The 23,907-nt window shown below is 37.3% G+C and overlaps 1 long non-coding RNA gene across 1 annotated transcript; it reads right to left on the reverse strand.

Annotated features, from left to right (window-relative positions):
- Positions 1 to 923: 923 nt before the first annotated feature.
- LOC140725919 (uncharacterized) lies at positions 924 to 23,658 on the reverse strand. Its single transcript, XR_012098518.1, has 3 exons — positions 23,514 to 23,658; positions 1,548 to 1,631; positions 924 to 1,121 (listed from the first exon to the last, which is right to left on the reverse strand). It is a non-coding gene; the product is annotated as an uncharacterized lncRNA (long non-coding RNA).
- Between the last annotated feature and the right edge of the window lie 249 nt (positions 23,659 to 23,907).

Consider the following 23,907-nt stretch of genomic DNA (forward strand, 5'->3'; position numbering starts at 1 on the left):
TCCATAAAGCTGAGCGGGCCAGATTAATATGTATCTAGCTTCTCAATACAACATCTTAGAAGCACCCCTGAAATGAATGGTGAGTCCAGGGATAGCTCCTTCTGGCCAGATAGGTCATCTACAAACATCAACTGCACAGTGGATTCCAGTTAATTGGAATACATTGGGACCAGTACACTTTGGCCCAATTAAGTGGCTGTCCCAATTAGAATAAGTTTCATGGAAGTAGATAAGAAGTTATAAAAAAAGACAAACTACTATTTAAATGAGTAACAAGTTATGTATTTAAATAAAATATAGAACAAATTAGAACACTATCAATTCTACTGGAGTGCTATAAAACTGTGTATTAGTTACTAGTCATTATTGACAGAGGAATTCATGCAGCGAACATATTCTTTTGATAGACTGTAAATGAACAAACTCAGCACAGGTATCTAATACAGATAATGGACTGGCTTCATACAATGCTATCAACAATTTCATCCTCCAAACCTTAATTTTCATTGCAACATTCAAGATGATTGTTGATAACTTCAAATTCTACATATTTCCCAACTTGTTGAAGTAGTGAAATACAAACGTGTAGTTCCATTTTCACTCCTGACCATTTCTGGCATTTCCAAGCTGGAATGCTTGAAACTGCAGTAAGCAAGCTAGTTCTGAATCATTCTACTGCTTATTTCTCATCAACTCATCGTTGTGGTGGCTATCCTTTGAGGTCGAGGACGATGGTCTTTGTTCCGTTGATCTCAGAGCGAAGACGCCTGTGCGTGTATTTGTTTAACATATACTTGACGTTGCACTCCAAGAAGCACACAATACTTCACAAATCAACCAACTGATTCCAATAGCATGGAAACCACAACAATTAGAGCTGATGGACTTGTTGCGGCCTTCATCCGCCTTCACAGCCGTTGAGTTCGAAGTAACTTCGTCCACCTGTTCCACCGTTGAGGTCTTGGTTGGGTTGTTCTTTGTCAGGGACCTCACCCTCGACCTTACCGTTGTGGGTGACCCTACCAGGAGCATAGCTCCAGATGGAATCGCTCTCGGGATCTCAGGACCACACAAGCTTCTCCACCACAACAAGGGGACAATCCATGGAAAAGTCTCGCCACCTATCAGTGACAAAAATCACCGCCTTTTGAACACAAGTGCATGCAACTGACATTATTTTAAAAATGTTCACTCTGAGCATTGTGTAGTGTCTAACGGTCAAACAAGTGCACATACCTGACACTAGTTAGAAATGTTCAGCAACCATCTCCTGTCCTAATTAAGTGATATAGTGTCCCAAATAAACCAAGGGAATCCCAGATATTTTCTCATTAGATTTTGTTCTTTAAGAGTTGTCCCAAATAAGTGGCTGTCGTGATTAGCTGGTGGCCCAATTAATAGGAATCTACTGTATTTGGAAAATTGAGGGAGGGTTATACAAAAATTACAGATATGGTTCTTAAAAAACTATGTTTAGTGCATTTTTTTGCATTCACCTCACACACAGTTTTCAGTTAAATAGATGATCTGCTAATTGTAGAACTCACCTATTTTACCTTCCAAAAAATTAGTAGATTGAATATGAGGCATGTCCTCTAACTGGTAAATAATTCATTCTTCTCAATCACGCTCTAAAAGGAAAAAGCAAAAATCTATCCATAATTTTATTGCATATTTATACTTTGAAGGAATATATTATGCAGTGGAACCAGCTTTCAAATTGAATTACCTGACATATGCTTCCTAAATCTGACTCGTCAGTATTTTAGAATGCTATTACTGCACTATATAATTAGTAGCTCTATTTACAGAAAAAAAAACTTCTAAGCCACAAATACCCAATAACAATATTTGTCAAACAATCAAGGTAAATATACAGTATATCTATAAGAAACAAAAATCATAATGCATTAATATAAAACAGTGTTATATGTAAACCACTTATTTTTTATGATTTTCTAGACACTCATTTAAAATATAATAACAACCTCTTAGGATTAGAACACTTAACATAGCTTTCCTGAGGTATATAATTGTCTGATAATAGAGCTTACAAGTTGGGACTCATGAAGAAAACTAATTTGTGATATTTTACAATACTGTAACTCAAAAAGAATAAAAGAGATATTTCTATATGTTAAAGCTGTATGTAAGTTGTAATATGACAGAAAATATGGATTTCACTATGCCAAGCATGTGCTGTAATGGGCTGGTTCATCCAATTCACTTCAACTGCCCGGATCCCTGACCTTTGTGTCAGACAGTCCAAGGATTTCCAAAGCATATGTAACAAGACAAAGCAATCAATATTAACTCATGGTAATCCTATCCAGCTGTAATTTTTTGAAGTTCATCCTTACTAATTCATACTATTGTATGATCAGAATTACAAATATGTTTGAATTACCATTTAAGTATATACTTTCTCAAAAACCAGAAGAAAACAATTAAGCTAACATTAGCACATAATGAACACAAAATTGTGTTACAAATAAACAAATATTTTAACGCAGTATGCCAATGAATTGAATGTGGGCAAAATGGCAGAACCAAGGGGAAATCTTCATTGTGGTTCTAACTTACTAGGCAAAAAATTGAGTCAATAAAATGGCGATGAAATGGTTTCTGTGATTCCAACTTATTAGGCAGAAAATGAGATAAAATATGTCATTTTGGAGAGACTTAACATACACATCAAGGACCTCTCACAGACGCTGCTCAACCCGCTGAGTTCTGACAGCAGATTGTTTGTTGTTTCAGACTGCAGCATCCGCAGTCTCCTGTGTCGACATCAAGGATATGTCCAATGTTATGTTGATAGATGATATTGAAGCATTCTGGCTAGATATTGTGAGCAAACATTAGATTTTCTACATAGTTCAGTGGAATCTGTGACAGCAACTTGCAATTTCTAAAATCGAGCTGTGCTGAACATCCGCTTACTGATTTACTGTTCTCAGGTACTTAGCTGGACACTAAAACCAGCCAGAAAGTCAATATTAACTGACTAAATACATGCTTCAAAATATTATAAAGGTGGAGTCAAGAAGGCTATACTAGCAGTTCTTTCCTCCATAGCTAGCAGCCCTCCTCGGATTCTCTCCCTCTCCCTGTAAGTTTGTTTCTAATAACCACTTCTAGCAAGTCAGCCACAGGTAGAAAAAGGGAGGAGGTCCTGAAAACAGAATACAGGGAGTTAAGAAGGAAGCTGAGAAGCAAGAACTCAAGTGTAGTAATCTCGGGATTACTGCCTGTTCCACACACCACAGTGAAGATAGGAAAAGAATGAGGTGGCAGATAAATGAGTGGCTGAAGAATTGGAGCTGGAGGCACAGATTCAGGTTTCTGGATCATTGGGACCTTTTCTGCGCCAGGTGTGACCTGTACAAAAGGGAAGCTTGCTCTTGAATCTGAGGGGGACCAATATCATTGCAGGCAGGTTTGTTACAGCTTTTGGGAGTAGTTTAAACTAAAATAGCAGGGGGATGGGAACCAGTATGATAGAGCTGAGGATGAGCCAGCAGGTTTAAAAGTAGATAATGTAATATATAATGTGAATGTAAGGAGGGTCAAGCCAATGATTGGGTACAACTACAGATACTACAAAGCATTAAGCTTTACCAGAGAGGCAAAATTCAAAGGGGTGAAGAATGCATGACTAAAGATGAGGTAGCGTTCAGAATAAGGTGGACAAACCCATGGCGCATTTCGAGATTGGTCAGTATGATGTTGTGGACATCACTAAGTGGTGGCGGAAATGTCATAGATGGGGGTTTAACATAAAGGACAGGCAGAAAGGACACTGCATAGGCAGTGTGTAGTTCTATTGGTAAGAGATAGAATTGCATCTTTAGAAAGAGGTGACAGAGGGTCAGAGAATGTCGAATCTTTGAGGGTGGAGTTAAGAAATTGCAAGGGTAGAAAAACATTATGGGAATCATATATAGGCATCCAAATAGTAGCCAAGATGGGGGGGGGCGGTGTTGAGATTGAAAAGGGAGCTGGAAAAGGGTATTGTAATGAGGAACTTCAATATGCAAGAGGATTGGGAAAATCAGGTTGGTGTCAGATTGCAAGAGAGGGAACTTCTTGAATGCCTCAGAGATGGCTTTTTAGAGCAACATGTGCTCAAGTCTACTATGGTAAATGCCATCATAGATTGGGGGTTGTATAACAGGCCAGATCTTATTAGCCAGCTTAATGTAAAGGAGCCCTTAGGAGGCAGTGATCATAATATGATTGAATTCATAACGTAATTTGAGAGGGAGAAGCATAAGTTACATGTATCAGTATCACAATGGAATAAAGGGAATTACAGAGGCATGAGAGAGAAGCTTGCCCAGGTGGATTGGAGTGGGATACTGGCAGGGATGACTGCAAAGCAGAGATCATTGAAGTTTCTTGCAATAGTTCACAAGACGCAGGATAGATATGTCCCACAGAAAAAGAAGTTCTCAAATGGCAGTGCGAGGCAACTGTGGCGGACAAGGGTAGTTAAGGACTGCATAAAGGCCAAGGGAAAGGCATATAAGATCGCAAAAGTGAATGGGAAGTTGAATTATTGGGAAGCATTTAAAATCCAACAAAAGGCAACTAAAAAGCTATAATAAGGGAAAAGATTAAATACGAGGGCAAACTAACTGATAATATAAAGCAGGATACTAAAAGTGTTTTCAGTTACATAATGAATAAAAGGGATGTGGGAGTTGATATTGGACTACTGGAAAATGATGCTACTGAGGTAGTAATGGAGGGCAAAGAAATGGCAGATGAACTTAATAAGGACTTTGCTTCAGTCTTTACTGTGCAAGACACTAGCTGTATGCCAGAGGTTTTGTGCGTGTCAGGGAACAGGAGTGAGGGCCATTGCTATTACAAAGGAAAACGTGCTAGGCAAACACAAAGGTCTTAAGGTGGATAAGTCACCTGAACCAGATGGACTACATCCTAGAGTCCTGAGAGAGTTTGCTGAAGAAATAATGGATGTATTGGTCATGATCTTTCAAGAATCACTTGATTCTGGCTTGGTCCCAGAGGACTGGAAAACTACTAGTATCACTCCACTCTTTAAGAACTGAGGAAGACAAAAGAGAGGGAATTATAAGCCAGTTAGCCTAACCTCAGTGGTTGGAAAAGTGTTAGATTCCATTATTATGGATGACGTTTTGGGGTACTTGGAGACTAATGATAAAATAAGTCAAAGTCAGCATGGCTTCTGTAAAGGGAAATCTTGCCTGACAAGATTTTTCAAGGAAGTAACAAGCAGGGTGGACAAAGGAGAGGCAGTGGATGGTGTTTACTTAGATCTTCAGAAGGGATTTTATAAGGTGCCTCACGTGAGGATGCTGAACAAGATAAAATCCTATGGTGTTCTAGGAAAAATACTGGCATGGGTAGAGGTATGGCTGATTGGCAGGAGGCAGTGACTGGGAATAAAGGGGTCTTTTCTGGTTGGCCTGTGACTAGTGATGTTGCTCAGGATTCAATATTGGGACTGCTACTTTTCATATTGTTTGTTAATGACTTAGATAGTGGAATTCACAGTCTTGTGAAAAATCTGTGGATGATACGAAGATACGTGGAGGGGCAGGTAGAGCTGAGGAAGCAATGTGATTGCAGCAGGACTTCACCAAATTGGATGAATGGGCAAAAAAATGGCAGATGGAATACAATGCTGGGAAATGTAAGATAATGCATTTTGATAAAAGGACCAATCGTGCAGACTATTATCTAAATGGGGAGAAAATTCAAACATCAGAGGTGCAAAGGAACCTAGGAGTCCTTGTTCAAGACTCCCAGAAGGTTAAAACACAGGTTGAATCTGTGGTAAAGAAGGCAAATACAATGTTGGCAATTATTTCAAGGGGATATAATATAAAAACAAGGAGATAGTGCTGAAGCTTTATAAGATGCTAGCCAGGCCACTCTTGGAGCACTGTCAACAGTTTTTGGCCCCTTATCTTAGAAAGGATATATTGTCATTGGAGAGAATCCAGAGGAGGTTCACGAGGATGATTCTTGGAATGAAAGGGTTAACATGAAGAGCATATGGTAGCTTTGGGACTGGACTCACTGGAATTGAGAAGAATGTGTGGGGATTTCATTGAAACCTACCACATGTTGAAAGGTCTAGAAAAGGTAAATGTGGAGAGGATGTTTTTTATGGTGGGGGTATCCAGAACTATAGGACACAGCCTCATAACTGAGAGGCAATCTTTTAGAACAGAAGTAAGGAGGATTTTTTTTTGGTCAAAGATTGGGGAATCTGTGGAATGCTCTGCCACAGATTGCATGTATATTTAAAGTAGAAGTTGATAGCTTGCTAATTGGTCAGGGCATCTAGGGATATGGTGAGAGGGCAGGTGTATGGGGTTGAATGGGATCCAGGATCAACCAATGGTAAAGCAGACTTGATGGGCTGAATAGCCTAATTCTGCTCCTATGTTGTATGGTCTTATGGTCTAAGAGACTGTGGAGGCATTAATAATGAGTTTTAAGAACCACTAGATTCTGGAATGTTTGTGGAGAACTGTAAACTTGCAAATGCCATTCCACCAAAGTGAGGGAGGCAGAAGAACAGAAGTAATAGGCCAGTTAGCCTGGCTTCATTGGTTGGGAAGATGTTGGAATCCATTATTAAGGATGGCATTTTGGGGTACTAGAAGTTGCATGATAATATGGGTGATAATGTAGCAGAAATGTTGCTTGACAAATCTGTTGGAATTCTTTGAGGAAATAACAGACAGGATAGACAAAGGAGAGTCAGTGGATCTGTTTTATTTAGATTTGCAGAATGCCTTTAACAAGGAGCCACATATGAGGCTGTTTAACAAGAGAAGAGCACATGGTATTACTGGAAAGGTACTAGCGTGGATGGAAGACTGGCTGATTGGCAAGAGGCAAAGTGTTGGAATAAAGGGGGACTATTGTGGTTGGCTACCAGTGCCAAGTTGCATTCCACAAGGGTTGGTATTGGGACCTGCTTGTTTTCATATTATAGAGTATGTTAATCATTTAGATAACAAGAATTGATTACTTTCTGGCCAAGTTTGCAGATGATGCAAAGATAGCGAGAGGTGCAGGTAGTATTAAGGAAGCAGGGAGTCTGGAAAAGGACAGATTGGGGGAATTGGCAAGAAGTGGCAGATGGAATATAGTGTAGGGAAGTGTGCAGTCATGCACTTTGGTAGAAGAAATAAAGGTGTAGACTATTTTCTAAACAAGAAGAAAATTCAAAATTCAGAAGTGCAAATGTACTTGGAGGTCCTTGTGCAGGATTCCCTAAAGGTTAACTTGCAGGTTGATTCGGTGGTAAGGAAGACAACTACAATGTTAGCATTCATTTTGAGAGGACTAAAACATAAGAGCAAAGATGTGATGCTGAGGCTTTATAAGGTATTGGTCAGACTACATTTGGAGTATTGTGAGCAGTTTTGAGCCCCTTATCTCAGAAAAGATGTGCAACATTGGAGAAGGTCGAGATGAGATTCACAAAAATGATTCCAGGAATGAAAGTGTTAACATATGAAGAACATTTGATGGTTTTGGGCTTGGTTTCACTGAAGTTTAGAAGAATGAGGGGTGATCTCATTGAAGCATATTGCATATTGAAAGGTGTTAATCAGAATAGATGTGGAGAGGATGTTTCCTATAGTGGGGGAGTCTAGGACTTGAGGGCACAGCCTCAGAATATAGGGATGTCCATTGACGACAGAGATGAGATGGAATTTCTTTTACCAGAGGCTGCTGAAACTATGGAATTCATTGCAACAGACAGCTGTGGGGGCCAAGTCATTAAGTATATTTAAAGCAGAGGTTGATAGGTTCTTGGATAGTTAGTGTGTCAATGGTTACTGGGAGAAGGCTGGAGAATGGGGTTGAGAGGGATAATAAATCAGTCATGATGGTATGGCAGAACAGACTCGATGGGCTGAGTGGTCTAATTCTGTTCCTATGTCTTATGATCATTTCAGACTGTTAATATAATCTAAATTAGGTCATTTCAATTATCACATAGTCACACTGACAATTGTATTGCACAAGAAACTTAACCTCACGCAGCTATATTTCTATGAATGAAGTGACATTTTACCAATCAAGCTCAGGCAAATCACACCAAAAATAAACCAAATTGAAATTTATGACCAATGAATTTTGACACATCTGTAATTTCAAAATTAAGCTTATCATGTACATTCAAACCCATTCTATAATTGAAATAAATAGAACAAATACTTATTAAAATACCTGGTTATATCTTTCAATGGTTCTAATAAAACACAAATCTTTGATGCAAAAAGGACAATCAAATTTTAGTTCTTTTCCATAAAGATACTCCTGCCCCTCCTAAACTATTGTGTGATTGATTGTAATCATATCATGATCACATTAAAACACTATAATTGCAAGCTCATATCTCATGTATAAGCTAATTAACTAGACTTCACCTTCTTGCATTTGTACAAACAAGAACAACGCATATTTTCAAAAGTCAATTGGAATGAAAAGTATGCATTAATTTTGGTTGTAAACTAAAAATTAAAAACATTTTGAACAAATTACATGAAAATGGATTATGTCAAACAGTTTCCTCATTTCTTTTTAGCATTAGAAGAATATATTCCTACCTATTTTCATCTACTTAAAGGAAAATGCAATAACCAATGTAAAAACTCACTGTGCATTTTTGGAGTATTATGATGAAATTTTTGTGAAGTACTAAGACTTTCAAAAGTAATTAATAAATGTGATTAAAAACATAAACAATACACTTAAAATGTAATGGCTAACTTAATAAGCTTTAATAAATATAATTTAATTAATCAACACTATTAATTAGCTATCTATTAACATTCAAATATATTATTTGTTTTTATGAAAATAAGTTTAATTTAAAATGTATATAATTTTAAAACATTATTTCTTATATGTAAATACAATTTCTGTATGTTTCTGTCTTGCCTTTCAAAACCAAAAGTGCTCATAATTTTCCAAATGTGGTCTGACCAATACCTTACAAACCAAAGCAAATTAAATTCAATTAACTATCAAAATATAATCACTGTTGAAATGCATGAACTAGATGAACCAATTTAGGCACTTTATAGGAATGATATAAATTTCAGAATTGTATCTGCTTAGGCAGTCATGTTTTCTGGATTTTAAGGTTAATAATGTAGAAACCACAGACTCTTTCACGGGTGGACTGAATGAGACTGCCAAGTTGGCCAGTTTATGAGGGATCTTATGATGTAGTCCAGCCCTTCTGCAACTTAGATAGGATACATTTGCTCTCCATACCTGACTTCAAAATTGTCAATACCATGCCAAATGTTCCTTATCCTCTTTAATCAGACATGGACCTGAACTCCTATAAACAGTGGGGATGGTGCAGTTCTTCAAAAAGTCTTTGAGCACATATATCTCTTTTTTTCCACTGCCCACCTATTACTCTTTTTCCATGACAGTGTTACATATAGAGTGACTGTTTCAGAAGTCTGGCGTCAGGCAAGTGAATGATGTGATGCACATAATGCAGGCAAATGAGTTACTTGGACTAAGTGGTGGGTTTGTTAGAGGACTCTGATAGTGGTACATTTGTTCTTCCAGTGAATGAGGAGAATTTAATGGAAAGAGTATTGATAATATTTTTTCTGGCATCTCAAAGTGCATTTTCAGGGGTAGAGTCAACAAAGGGATGTAGATGCAAACTAGGAAGCCAGACATCTGTCATGCCTAGGATGTCACTATTTCTTGTGAAGAATGTTTGGATAAGCTGTTTTGAAATATAATATTTAATGAGACCCTGTCCCCTTTTTTACAATTATATCCTTAGATTCTCATTGATCTCCAGCCACCCAAACCTCTCAAGGCTTTGATTACCAGCATTCAAATCCCAACCCTGGTCTGCAATCACTGGGCATATATCTTAGGCTTTGGTCTTCAACCTCTCCATAATCAATGACCTACAGACTCCTGGATCCACTAGCCAGGCTTCCATACTCCATCCACTCTAACCTTAACCCAACTGCCTCATACTCTCTTGCTCCCTCTTCACCCTCACTCAACCAGCCAAGACTTTAACTTCTGAGGAGTACTCTCAAGCCTCATTTTGGCCCCCAGACAATAGCACTCTCGTCATCTGACTCCATGCACCAGCATTCTCATTCCCAAGTTTCACATCACAAGAAGAAAAGTATGTCCATGGGCATCTGGTTGTGTCTTGTACCTCAGGCTCTGCTGAACTTTATTGTGGAGGGCCCTCATCTGATTCACAACTCTCTGGGAAAAGCAGGTCCTCCTCATCTCCATCCTAAATCTACTCCCCCAAATCTTGAAGCTATGTCCCCTACTTCTAGTCTCACCTACCAGTGAAAACAACTTTCCTGCCTCTATCTTATCTATCCCTTTCATAATTTTATATGTTTCTATAAGAACTACTCTCATTCTCCCAAATTCCAGCAAGTACAGTCCTAGGTGATTCAATCTCTCCTCATAGTCTAACCTGCTCATCTTTGGAATCAACCTGGTGAACCTCCTCCGCACTGCCACCAAAGCCAGTATATCCTTCTTCAAGTAAGGAGACCAGATCTGCATGGAGTACTCCAGATGCGGCCTCACCCTGCACAGTTGCAACATAATCTCCCTTGATCTTAAATTCATTCCCACTAACAATGAGGATAATATTCCATTTACATTCTGGACAGCCTGCTGCACCTGCAACCCAACCTTTTGTGATTCATGCACAAGCACACTCGTGCAGCAGTATACTGCAATTTTTTACCATTTAAATAATAATCTGCTCTTTCATTTTTTTCCTTCCAAAGTGGATGACCTCGCATTTACCAACATTGTACTCCTCCTGCCAGACCCTTGCCCATTCACTTGATCTATCTATATATATATATATCTGCAGACTCTACGTATCTTTTGCACAATTTGCTTTTCCACTCAATTTAGTATCATCCGCACACTTAGACACACTACACTTAGTTCCCTCTTCCAGATCATTAACGTATACCGTGAACATTTGTGGGCCCAGCACCACTCCCTGTGGCACACCACTCACCACTGATTGACAACCAGAGTAACACCCAATGTATCCCATCTCTCTGCTTTCTATTGGTTAACCAATCCTCTATCCATGCTAATACATCACCCCCAATTTTATGCAACCTTATCTCCAGTATTTTTATGGGAGATGGAAGGGTTAGCGGAAGAGGTATGGTCTAGATAGCTGTGGGAACTAGATAAGAGGTGAACAGCATTTGGAGGAGAGAAGACTGGAAATAACAACAGAACGTGGAGATGATAGATGCTAAAAAGATCTGTAGATGATGGAAATTGATAGGAAAGGAAGTTGGAGCATGGAACTAAATAAGGGAGGCAGATGGAGCAGTAAGCTGAGAGGACACATAAGGAGAAGTGTTATCATATATTATCTATATCATATGATTTTCTACCTTGAGATTCTCAGAGATATTAGAATTATTGAGGGTAAAGGAATCATGGCAGCTAATCTAGTTTACCATAAAGAATTATGTTTATATTTGCATAGAATCAATCTGGCATTGTTTTTAATTGATAAAGTTGGTCAGCAATAGGAGCTTAAAATGGTGGGGACATGCAGATTGCAACATTCTGTGTTGCAACCCAAAAACAATGCTAATTTACTTTGGTAACAAGCTCAATTAATTGATTCACTTTCTGATAATGTTTGTGTTACATACCCCGTGGGTATCTTGTGACTGTCTTATGACCATGATATAATTGAGTATCTGGTGAGCATGATGTAATGGTCTTGTGATGGTGGGGTGATGTAATTTCCCGCCAGTGTGAGGTTACATGATGCAATTTTCCCGCCAGTGAGAGATCATGTGATGGCCTGTTCCAACGGGTATAAAACGGAAAAGCCTTGCTGTGACACAGGTCAGTTACTCTGTTATGCTGCATATTCATCTCATGATGCAGTTTTGTTTTAAAGTGGAGTTTTAATTTCTATCTTAAGTCTCAAAGGTTATTGCCGGCAGCTTCACCACAACACTGCCTGTTTTAGTCCAGTCAGAGAATGAAGAATTTATTGAAGTACAGAGACCCTTACGATCCAGTAAGGTTGGTGTTGATGGCGGTAATACAGGATTGACCTTATTGAATCCTCGTTCAAAAGATAGTGACCTGCGTCTGAGATAACCCCTGCTTTGTGAGAGCAGAAAGGGTTTGCAGTGTTCATTCACCTAGGAAAAGGTCAGTTCCTTTAAGCTGTTTTTATTTCCTTTGTCGTAAATCCTTCAGGCAAGGCATATTTTGGCTGGGATCAGCAGTAACATCACATCGTCAAGGAATTCATTACTTCAGGAAAGTCTCTCCTAATTGACCGTATAAATCATTTGGACTTTTACACTTGTCGCTTTAAGAACTGTTTGAGTTGCCGTATAGCAGTTAACTTCCCGTTAAGTTAGTCATTTGTTTACTTTTCATTTGTTGTTGAGCTGAGTTTAAATAAATGTTTAATTTGTTTATACAAAAACTTGTCTCAATTCTATATTCATTGTTGCCATATTATAACAGTTTGAATGCATTCTTGATCAACCTGCACAAAATGCCAATGGTATTTTAAATGTACCAGTGGCATAAAAGCTGTGGACGGACATGAATTTCATGGCTACTGGTCGGATTGATCCAGGAAAGGTGCTTGTTTGCAAATCCTTATGTAGAGTTGACCACACTGGCTTGACTGGTGAAATTCACTCTTTTGATAAAGGGCCTTGCTGCTCATTGAAATCAAGATTATGTTGCCGATATATTCATTGTAGGGTTAAGAGTTTCCAGAATGTCATATGTTTTATTACTACCCATTCACCTTTCTCTGTCCTTTTTCTAATTCATAGTGAATGTGAGGGAATTTCCATTGGAAATCATTCTCTGATTGTCAATTGGAACCTCTTTGTTATAAGTGCAAGGAATTACCCTGTAGTCTTAGGCTCTCTGCTTGCAGTACATCAATGTCTAGCAATAACACAAACAATATATATCCAGAATCACTCTAATAAAAAGTTATTACATATTTGAAACTTCTCCATGCTTCAGTCTCCAAAGAGAAACATTTCTAATACTGGCATAAGTATATGTCTTATAATACATTTAATACTATATCTGCTGCGTTGAATAGATAGAAAGATTTTAGATATTTCAACAACCCCTAGTTATATTTTGCAATGAGATTTCAATACCATTAAAGCAACAGTCCTTAAAAGACAGAACTAAGCAGAAATAGCAATATAAGCACAAAGGATGTGAATAACATCAAACCACTCTCTCATTCAAATGACATGTAAATAAAAAGACTGAAATTCCAGAGTCAATGATAATTAAATGTTTTTAAATTTCTTAGTAATATAGTATTGAATTTTACTTCAATGGATCTGCATTCATGTGAAAAATAAAATTAAATAGAAGTAGATTAACCTACATTTAGGTATTTTAAATAATTGAACATTCTGAGATATTTATCAATGTGTATAAATATTTAGGTAAATTACTGCTGATACAAAAGAAGTCTTCTGAAACCATTTCATCTGCAAATGGATTAATGAACAATTTATCATTTGAATTGAATTGAATTGACTTTATTTCTTACATCCTTCACATACATGAGGAGTAAAAATCTTTATGTTACATCTCCATCTAAATGTGCAATGCGTAATCATAGTAATTTATAATAATTTATAATAAATAGAACAGTCAATGTAATTTAGAGTACACTCAAGTTAGCATGAGTTCATCAGTCTGATGGCCTGGTGGAAGAAGCTGTCCCAGAGCCTGTTGGTCCTGGCTTTTATGCTGCGGTACCATTTCCCGGATGGTAGCAGCTGGAATAGATTATGGTTGGGTGACTCGGGTCCCCAATGATCCTACGGGCCCTTTTTACACACCTGTCCTTGTAAATGTTTTGAATCATGGGAAGTTCACAACTGCAGATGTGCTGGGCTGTCCGCACCACTCTTTGCAAAGTCCTGCAATTAAGGGAGGTACAGTTCCCATACCAGGCAGTGATGCAGCCAGTCAGGATGCTCTCAATGGTGCCCCAGTAGAAAGTTCTTAGGATTTGGGGGCCCACACCAAACTCCTTCAACTGTCTGAGGTGAAAGAGACCTGTTGTGCCTTTTTTACCACACAGCTGGTGTGTACGGACCACGTGAGGTTAATAAGCAATTAGAGCTACCAGTAAAGAGTTAAAAAGAAAGCAAAGTAATATTTAATTGGAAATATCACTGAAAAGTTATTTTAATGCTAAATATGGGAACTCTAATAGCCTGTCTGAAGTCAGGTTCCATTCCTTTACAAGCTATTTTCACACAGATCTATCTTGCTGGGACAGCCATAATAGAGCTGAGCTTTATTGTTACATTTCATTTCCAATGACTGTCAGACAGTACCTGAGCTTTACAGGCAATCATTCCATGATTTAATTAATTTTGCAGCAACTCTAGAAATGTTTCATGATAGATTCATTATTATCTTTCATATCATAATATAATAATATTTATCAAAAAATTGTACAGCATAATTAAATTGATCATTTTCCTAGTATAAAACAAAGCAGTATTTCCAAACATGTAGTTAGTACATGGGACTGATCAAAAATATCAGCAAAAGCTAAGATTTAATCACTGTCAATTTGATAAAGAGGTGCTAACAGTATTATAAATCTAACTGTGTTTATCAAACATGTTAGAAACATCTCATTTTCTCAAAACAAGATATGTTTCTTGCTTGTTTACACTATCTCCAGTGACACAATAGTCACCGAGGAATGTAAAGCAAATGTTGATTTCAATGTTCCACCAGTGATTAAAGAGTTAACATTAACAATCTTGAGATTGCCAAAGTCCTGAGTCAAGCCTCTGTCACTATACAACACTACACATTCAGACCACCAACAAACATTTTATGTGTCTTCTAACATTGAAGTACTACAAATAGCAGGGACCACCATCACCTCCCTGACCACTAAACGACCTTTCACTTGCTAATCCCTTTTAGAGTCAGCACTAGTTCCCCTTCCTCACTTCCCTGTATCCGCTGTCCATGTCCATACTGTCTGCTTCTCTTAATGCATCTGTTAGCTTTTATCAGCTGGCAATAGTCCATGGAATTTTGCAAAAAATATATTCTGAAGATTAGATATACAGGGAAAGAGCTTCAAAGAACCTTTGCATCTCTTTTTCACAGCTTTTTCCATTGTAGATTCTGGTTTTGAATGGGCTGAGAAACAGGCATCTTTTTCATGAATGTGTGATCCAATAAATATAATGCTTTTTCACTTTTTTGCATATATATCTCTGCTGCACACCATTTTTATTTTACTGCTTGCTATCGAGGGTTGCACTTGAAGATTGCCATGACTGCCCCTACCATGATGGGGTTCAAATGGTGATGGTAAATCCTACCCAGATGCTGCCAGAGAAAGGAAGAGGAAAATACACCATTTCATTCATTCATTCATTCATTATGTACAGCCATTCACTTATGTTTATAAGTAAGCAGCTTGCAACAAAAGCAACTCAAACAGTCTAAAGATTTTGGAAAGATTAACTCCAAAACAATCTACTGGTGAAAAAGTTCTCATAATCATAGGGCAATGCATTCCAGCACTTGTATCAATTTAAGTTCTGTTGAAGCTTGTACATGAATTTAAATGTAAACTTTTTAATAAGGCTCTTTAAACATATGCATTTAATAATTATAAGGAGGAAGGAGGCAAAACTAGCTATCTTTACTGTATTCAAATTTGGCAAGAATTAATGTCAATGTTTACTTAAAAATACTCGTTAAAGAAAGAAAATCTTATTCAAATATCCATTGTACTCAGTATGTGCAGTACTTATTCGAAAGAACCAACCACAAACAATCGTATTATTATTTCCAGGTGGGTGTGCTACCAGCCAAATCTACAGCTCAAAACTACTCTTCACTGGTGAAACCATTGACATGCTTCAGTGACCCAAAGATGTCAAAGCCTTTTGTCTTGGACTCACTTGGCTTTAGAAGATTTCATCTTATTGATGTCTAGCTTTGTTTTGAACTGTAGCTGGGCTCATGTTTCATCAGCTGAAGGAGACTGCTGCAACCAGGAAGTCTGACCTTTGTTCTTCTTGTGTTTCTTAGTGCACTGTGGGAAATATCCGATCACAGACCTCCAGCGCTAATCAGTAATGAGGTTAATATGTGGTTTGATTTATGTTTTTATCCAAAACCTAGATTCAGCATTCTTGAAAAATGAAAATAGTTATGAGATACTTATGAGTTCTAAACAGACACAGCAGTCATACATTTGAATTGTACAATAATACAGATAAATGTGACACAAAGCCTGATCCATGTAATGCGATTTCCTTAATTCAAGTTATTGGATAATACAATTTTTTGCATTAAATTCTTTCTTTGCTGGAATATTTACATTCCTAATTCAAATAATTATATTTTTTGCATTAATTGCACCCTTACTGTATTATTTGCAAGGCTTAATTCACATAATTATATATTTTTGTATCATAAGACTACTCTGCATTATTAGATTTGTACTTCTGAAAAATTAGGAAAAGCAATTTGTAAATTTCACCTCATGGCCCTGTATGGTTTAACAGTGATAAGGCCCTGTTGGATTTATGATATGCTTCTCCGATGCCATATTATAGGCTCTATTGATCCCATCAAGTTCATTTTCAGAACATTACAGGATTTTCCAAGTTACTGCAATCAACAAAAATGCAGTTTGGGCAGTTCTAACAAAAAATGAAATAATAGCTAACTGAAAATTTGTTAAAAATACAACAATGAAGGTGAGTTAAGGGGGTTGCACTTGAACACAAGTACTTAATTGTTACACTCAAAGAAATCAACTTGTTTTTCATGACATAGTTAACACAGTGTATGTCTTGCTCAGCAATGTGAAATGGCAGCCCATTTGTCAACCCAAAACTACAACTATTCTAATGACATGGAAGTAAGCACATAAATCAAAATACATGTGACTGGAATTTGTGTCTGAATCAAAACACTTGACACAGCATATCCATAATTAATTATGTTTATCTCAGATATTAATTCTACTTTCTATAAGACTAACTTGAATGATGTCTGTTGTGTAATTATTAGCATGCATGTAGTCATACCCACTAACAAACAGCTGAAAATTAATCCCTTGAAAACTAATGTTATGATTTTACTATGTTACAATCACAAGTCAACACTAATCATCTTCTATACATTAGTTATGAAAAACACATTCACAAATAATCAAGACAGCATGAATGCCTGATGCTCCAACCTATGTTCTGCAAAACAAAGCAGGACAATTAAGGGTAAAGATTTTTTTTTAAATTGCAGACAGTAGCTCTGTTAAAGTGCCTTCAATCTTGAATTTTAGTTCTGTGTCTCTTTTAACAGATGCTACCTGACTTGATGAACATTTTCTGTATTTGTTGTTTGTATAGAAGATAATGAAAGCACTAATGGAATAATCTTTTGTTGATATAGAACAGAAAAAGTTCCACTGATTTTGTTTAGTTTTGGAATTATTCTTAGATTTGCTTGATTAACTGAATTCACAGAGATAAAAGCACTGACAAAGAAACGGGGCAAATCATGAAAATACTTGCTGTGGACAAAATATCACAAATAATCTTATGATTTCTATGATCTTTAAATAATGCATCCGAGGCTCAGAACAAGCTAGAGGAAAATAGATAACAATTGATTATAAGCTGATAAAAATTGAAACTTTATGTTTGAAGGATAAAAATATGCTTATCCATGAGTATCGCAAAATTTATTCCAATTATTTTAGTATTTCTTCCAGAACTGCCCTTAAGTAAGTTAGTTGCATTGTTCATGAACAACCTGAAATATTCCAAACGTCTGACTTATGTGCCCTCAATGAAGAAAATACAGCTGATTTGTTCTTCCTTTGCAGGCCGTTTCTCACTAAATATCTAGCCGACTGTTTGTTGCTCATTAAAGTGACACGTCTACAGAAGACTACAAGTCAAGTCCTGTATTAATTTATAATGTTTCTCTATCACATCAAATTCCTTGCAATCCTGAGATGTCAGTAAACCTACAAGATCAGGTGAAGATACACATTTTGAATTGGAAAATTGGAAGCTCAGACTCAGAAAGAACTTCAAACTAAAGACAATCACAACACAGTCTTTGAGTCTACTCTTTGTTAATGGTACACTGTTTGATCATCAAAACTGGGGAATGTCATTATGCACTCACCACCAGTTACATAATATCTCTAAAAGTATCACATACAGTAATTTTCTTTCATTTCTGAAAAAATAGCTTTATTTACAATCCAGCAGCATTGAGATATGGCCTTTCTATCGCTCATATGACAAGCACCCTCACTCCATAAAAGGATATGACATCCGATGTTGAATGTATAATTTTAAGCTTTCACTAGGCTATCTCTCACTATTGTTAATCAAACAATTGGCATTATTAAACATTTTGCCAATAGCCTTCCCTTCCTGGTCAATTACAATTTTGTGTACATAATTTCATATCCATAGTTGTAAAGCATACTCAATAGATTTTAACAGTTCTCAGGGCAGAATGTACATGAGAAACTCAAAGTTTATTTAGCTTATGTAAGAACTCTTCATAGGCTGTCTCAGGAACATCCTACAAAAATCGTTGCTATCCAGAAAACACAGCCTTAAAAGGGATGATAGAAGATAGCCTAAAAGGAATAATCATTTTACACAATCAATTTACTGTGCACCTTAAAAATATAACGTCCCCATTTTAAAGAGATGATTTGACATTGTTCTAAATTTCAGAAATTTTATTGAATTCCAGTCCCTCTGTGATTTTTGCAATAGCACAGATATTACTTGTGTGGATTTTGTAACTCCACCAGGTATGATTGGAACACTGTCCATTTCTGAACTCAGTAATGTTGCCTTACATTGACCGACATCAAAATCATCATGGGTTTACTCCTCATGGACAACTGCCTGGCAGTATTTGATAGGTTCTTGATTGCTAAAGTGGCTAAAAGGGGTAAGGGTTATGGGGAAAAGGCAGGAAAACGGTGTTGAAAAGTATCAGCCATGATTGAATGGAGAATCAGAATCGATGGGCCAAGTAGAATAATTTCACAAGGCAATAATTCCAGCTCTTTATAGCTCCACTATCTCCCCAAGCTCTCAGCTCATAACCTTCAAACTATCAAGAAATACCAGGACATGAACTCTCAGCAGCAGTCGGAACCTCCTCGTATGGACAGGCAAACTAAAGACTGGCACTAGAAGAAGGCAAAAGGGCAACTGTCTTTCAACAGTTCAATGACTTGTTTTCAAGAACAGGATCAGGATGTTATCCTTCCACTATTTGTAAAAAGGTACTTTCCTGAAGTTTGCATGTTTGTACACTGTCGATGATGCATTTGGATGAAAAGAGCTTTGTGTCTGTAAGAACACTTAATTGAGGTAAAAGTAAAGCATGACACCTCTTCAAAATAGTGCAGGGCATTTCAAGATCTCTTTGTAAATTGCTCTATTATTGTTATTAATAAAAAATCTATTAATGCAAATTAAAATGAAATTCAATTATGTTTCATCAAATTGCTCCTGTCATACACTTTATTAAATTTAATGTAAGTCTCATTTTGTTAGCCATAAGAAATATGGATACACTGATGTAGGATCTGTCATGAAATCTACTCTTCCCTCTCCGGTTAATTATTGCCATTCATTTCCCAAAAATCCTCATGCTGATTAATACCCCATTCCCCAATGTACCTCTTAACCCCTTAATTCTTTTTCCTCTGTGAACCTGTCCCAAAATGTCTGTTACAACTTCCTCGGAGAACAGACAAGACCACAATTTAACATCTTGTTGAAAGGTAGCTAGCTCCTCCACCAGTGCAGCATTCCCAAAAGATTATGCACTCAAATCATGGTTAAACGCTAATCTACTAAATATTTCAGATATTCCCAATTGATTAAGATAGTTCTTCAAAAATGTTCGAATAAGTAGTACTTTCTTCATTAGTATGTCTTTTTCAATCTACGTTTATTACAATACCGAAAATAAGCAATTTGTCAATTTTACATCATATTTACATATGACTCAGCCTCCTACCACTGGTTTATAATCGCTCTGTTTTATGATTCTAATCCAGTGAGAATCTTATCCTAGAATGTTTAATAAATACTTGTACTTGATTCCCCTGCTTATACTAAATATTTACAGGCTTCCTGTGTCAATTAATAGCAAACCAGTTACTTCAAAATGATTATGCTTAACTGGGTATTTATGTAATGAACAAAAGAGACTATTACAATGAATTTATTTACAATCGGTGGCCAATTTATTAGGTACCACTATTTGTGTACGTTCATGGTCTTCTGCTGCTGTAGTCCATCCACTTCAAGGTTCAATGTATTGTGCATTCAAAGATGTTCCTCTGCATACCACTGTTATAGTGCGTGTTTATTTGAATTACTGTCACCTTCCTGTCAGATTGAACCAGTTTGGCCATTCTCCTTTGATTTATCATTAACAAAGCATTTTCTCCCACAGAACCATTGCTCACTGGATGCTTTTCACACCATTCTCTTTGGACTCTAGAGACCATTGAGCGTGAAAATCCCAGGAGATCAGCAGTTTCTGAGATACTCAAATCACGATGTCTGGCACCAACCATCATTCCATAGTAAAAGACACATGGATCGCATTTCCTCCCCATTCAGATATTTCATCTCAAAGTCCAAAAATCAAAGTTAAAACTACCTTTTTTATCTAAGTACGTCTACATAATACGACCTTGAGATTTGTCTCCTTACAGGCAGCAACAAAACAAAGTAAACTCAAAAGATCTCATTTTAAAAAGACCATCAAAAGCCCAATGCACAGAAAAAAAAATGTGCAATCAATAAAACTAAGTAAATAGCTTCAGAACTGTAGTTTAATGAAAGACATGTAGCCAGACATCACTTCAGTTGGAGCAGGCCACAGCCTCAATTCAGCACAGAGCAGAGTAAATGCTGTGGAGCAGCGAGCACAACCAAGCAGAACCAGGCAGAACCGGCCCTCGCTTCACCTCTGCTCCTGACACCTGACCTTGTCAATCTGGCCCAGTGTTTAACTCATCCAAACATCCGCTTGTTCCTCCCTTTTGGACTGCTCTGGGCCCTGGACCCCACGCCACAATTCGGCCCACACCTGACCTTTCCAATTCAGCCTGGCACTTAAATTGATTTGTTCGGCACGGACTAGAAGGGCCGAGATGGCCTGTTTCCGTTCTGTAATTGTTATATTGGTTATATGATCAGACATTAACTTTCCCCACTCTATGGGAAGCCTTTCATTTCCTTTGACTCCACCTCCGCCTCAAGTTGCCTAGCCCATATCTCACCTGCCTCTCAACCTCCGCTCGCCTGGCCTCATTTCTGCTTGCTTCTCCATTGTTAGCATTGATCACTATTAATAAAGTGTTATTAATAAGGTATTTAGTAGTTTACTTTCTTCTGCTTTTTGCCGCTGATAGGTAGTTGCTGGGCATCACCAGCGCCATCTTAAACCAAAAGTTTTGACGTGTTTGATCTGAGCGTTAACTGGATCTCTTGACCATGTCTGCTTGTTTTTATGCATTGAATGGATGACACATGATTGCTTGGTTAGATATTTGTATTAATGACCAGGTGTACAGGTGTATCTAATAAAGTAGCCACTGAGTGTGTATAACTCAAATAACCACACGTTACAACAGTGGTGTGCAGAAAAGCATCCCTGAATGCACAACACGTCATTCCTTAAAGTGGATGGGCTACAGCAGCAGAAGATCACAAATATATATTCAGTGGCCACTTTATTAGGTACAGGAGGTATCTAATAAAGTGGCATCTGAGTGGAGTTCTTTATTTCATAATCTCTCATAAATATAAAAAAAGAACAAAATTAAGTTTTCAAGTTATATCTAATTCTCCTAGACCTACATTAATAAATGTTAAAGGTATCATATTTTAGTGTCACTCCTGCCTTTCAATGTGTAGACTATATCTAATAAGAAAGCAGGATCAGCATTTGGTTAAAATAAAGCATATTTCTACTTTAGTAATTGAAACAATCCATTCATATTTAGCTATGAGGAAAAAATGTTGAAACAAGAGGCAAAATGACCTCTCCTCCTAAGATCCTTTCCCTACTCCAGAGATAAATGACAACAGCACTGCAAGGAGATAAGTAAGTGCCATTTGTTGATTACAGACCCACTGAATGCTCTTTGCTGCACCTGAAATGGAGGCATCACTGGCTCAGTGGAACAGTTAGGAACTCCCTAAATTTTATATGGAGCTCCTGGTACTTTATGCAAACTGCCAGATTTTGGTAGGACTACCAAAATCTTAAAAGATTTTGGGTTCATGGTTCTGCAAGGCTTCTCTTACTTCATACTTCACTTTGACCATCCTTCCACTGCAAATAGAAAGGCTTCCCAAGGCAGTAAGTGGTGCCTGGTGGCTCAGAATTCTGAATGAATGAACTCTCTCACTAACTACCCCCAATTATTTGATAAATGTGAAAGCTTTGATCATTTGTTGAAAAACCTTTTCAATCTTTTGCCAATTTACCTGGATTTACCAGGACTCTTGAATAGGCTGAAGTACAGCCTTCTGGAACAATTAAACATTGATCCAGCAAAGAAGGAATGCAATAGTAGGTACTGCATGGAGTCCCAAGGGTTAGACAGATTGCCACAGATTTTGGCTGGGATGGGTTCCAAACTCTGTTGTATCCAATCACTAATACTAAGCCAATAATCCTGCTCACCATCTGGCATAGATGAGTGGAGTGAAAATTGCAATCATGCAAGGTTTCAACCCAAAAGGTTGACAATTCCTTTACCCGCCTCCTCCTCACAGATACTATCAACCAGTTAAGTTCTTCCAGCAGATTAATTACTGCCATCAGCCTTGTGCAACTGATAGAGAAGTCAGACTCCTACACTTAATCAGACCTGACTTATTTTAGATAAATATTCTACTCACTCACATAGTCTAGCATAAAGTTGACAGCGCTTGAAATGTGCATTGTGTAGGGAACGATTGCTTTTGATTTTCATCAGAAAAGTAGTCTTTTTTAAATATGTAATTTTCCAATCAGTGGTTTGCTTGGGCCATGAAAATCTTCCTGTAACCACCTTTCTATAAATACATTATAAAATGGTAGGGAAGAAAATGTAAAATTATATGAAGCAATGATTAGGTCACCATGTGCTCTTAGTTAACTATTAAAACAAAGGATACTGAATTTGTCTATATGGCATAACTTAAATAAAGATGGAAAATGGTCCTGAGGAGAAATGAGATTCTGCAATTATTCTCACCGAAACATGAAAACATAAAATGAAATTTAATTACTGTTTTAAAGATATGAGGGACACTACAAAGTTGAACACTGAAAGGTAATAAATGCTGGTGGAGTTAAAGGCAGATCCTTACTTGTCTTTGAACTTATTTTATGATTTCTGTTTCTCATGAAAAAAGAGAAGCTCAGGCAGATTCCACAGCATCTTGATTTTGTCCAATCTTTTTAGTCATTACTGATCCCCAGCTTCTCATAGTAATATACACAAAATGCTGGAGGAATTCAGCAGGTCAGCCAGCATCTAAGGAAAGAAATAAAGAGTTAATATTTCAGGGTGAAACCCTTCATTAGGACCCAGCTCTTCATGTCCTTTCTTTCTTTTCTCCTTTATTTTGACTGATTTCTAAACAAGGGTCATCTGAAGGCTCTATGTCTTCAAACCAAAAATAAGCAACCTGTCTTAGTCTAGACTTGAATGGCAAGGGAGTTAAGTGCAATTAGTTTAATTGCTTCAATCAACATTATCAA

The sequence above is a fragment of the Hemitrygon akajei genome, chromosome 4, assembly GCF_048418815.1.
Source record: "Hemitrygon akajei chromosome 4, sHemAka1.3, whole genome shotgun sequence".
Classification (NCBI taxonomy): Eukaryota; Metazoa; Chordata; class Chondrichthyes; order Myliobatiformes; family Dasyatidae; genus Hemitrygon; species Hemitrygon akajei.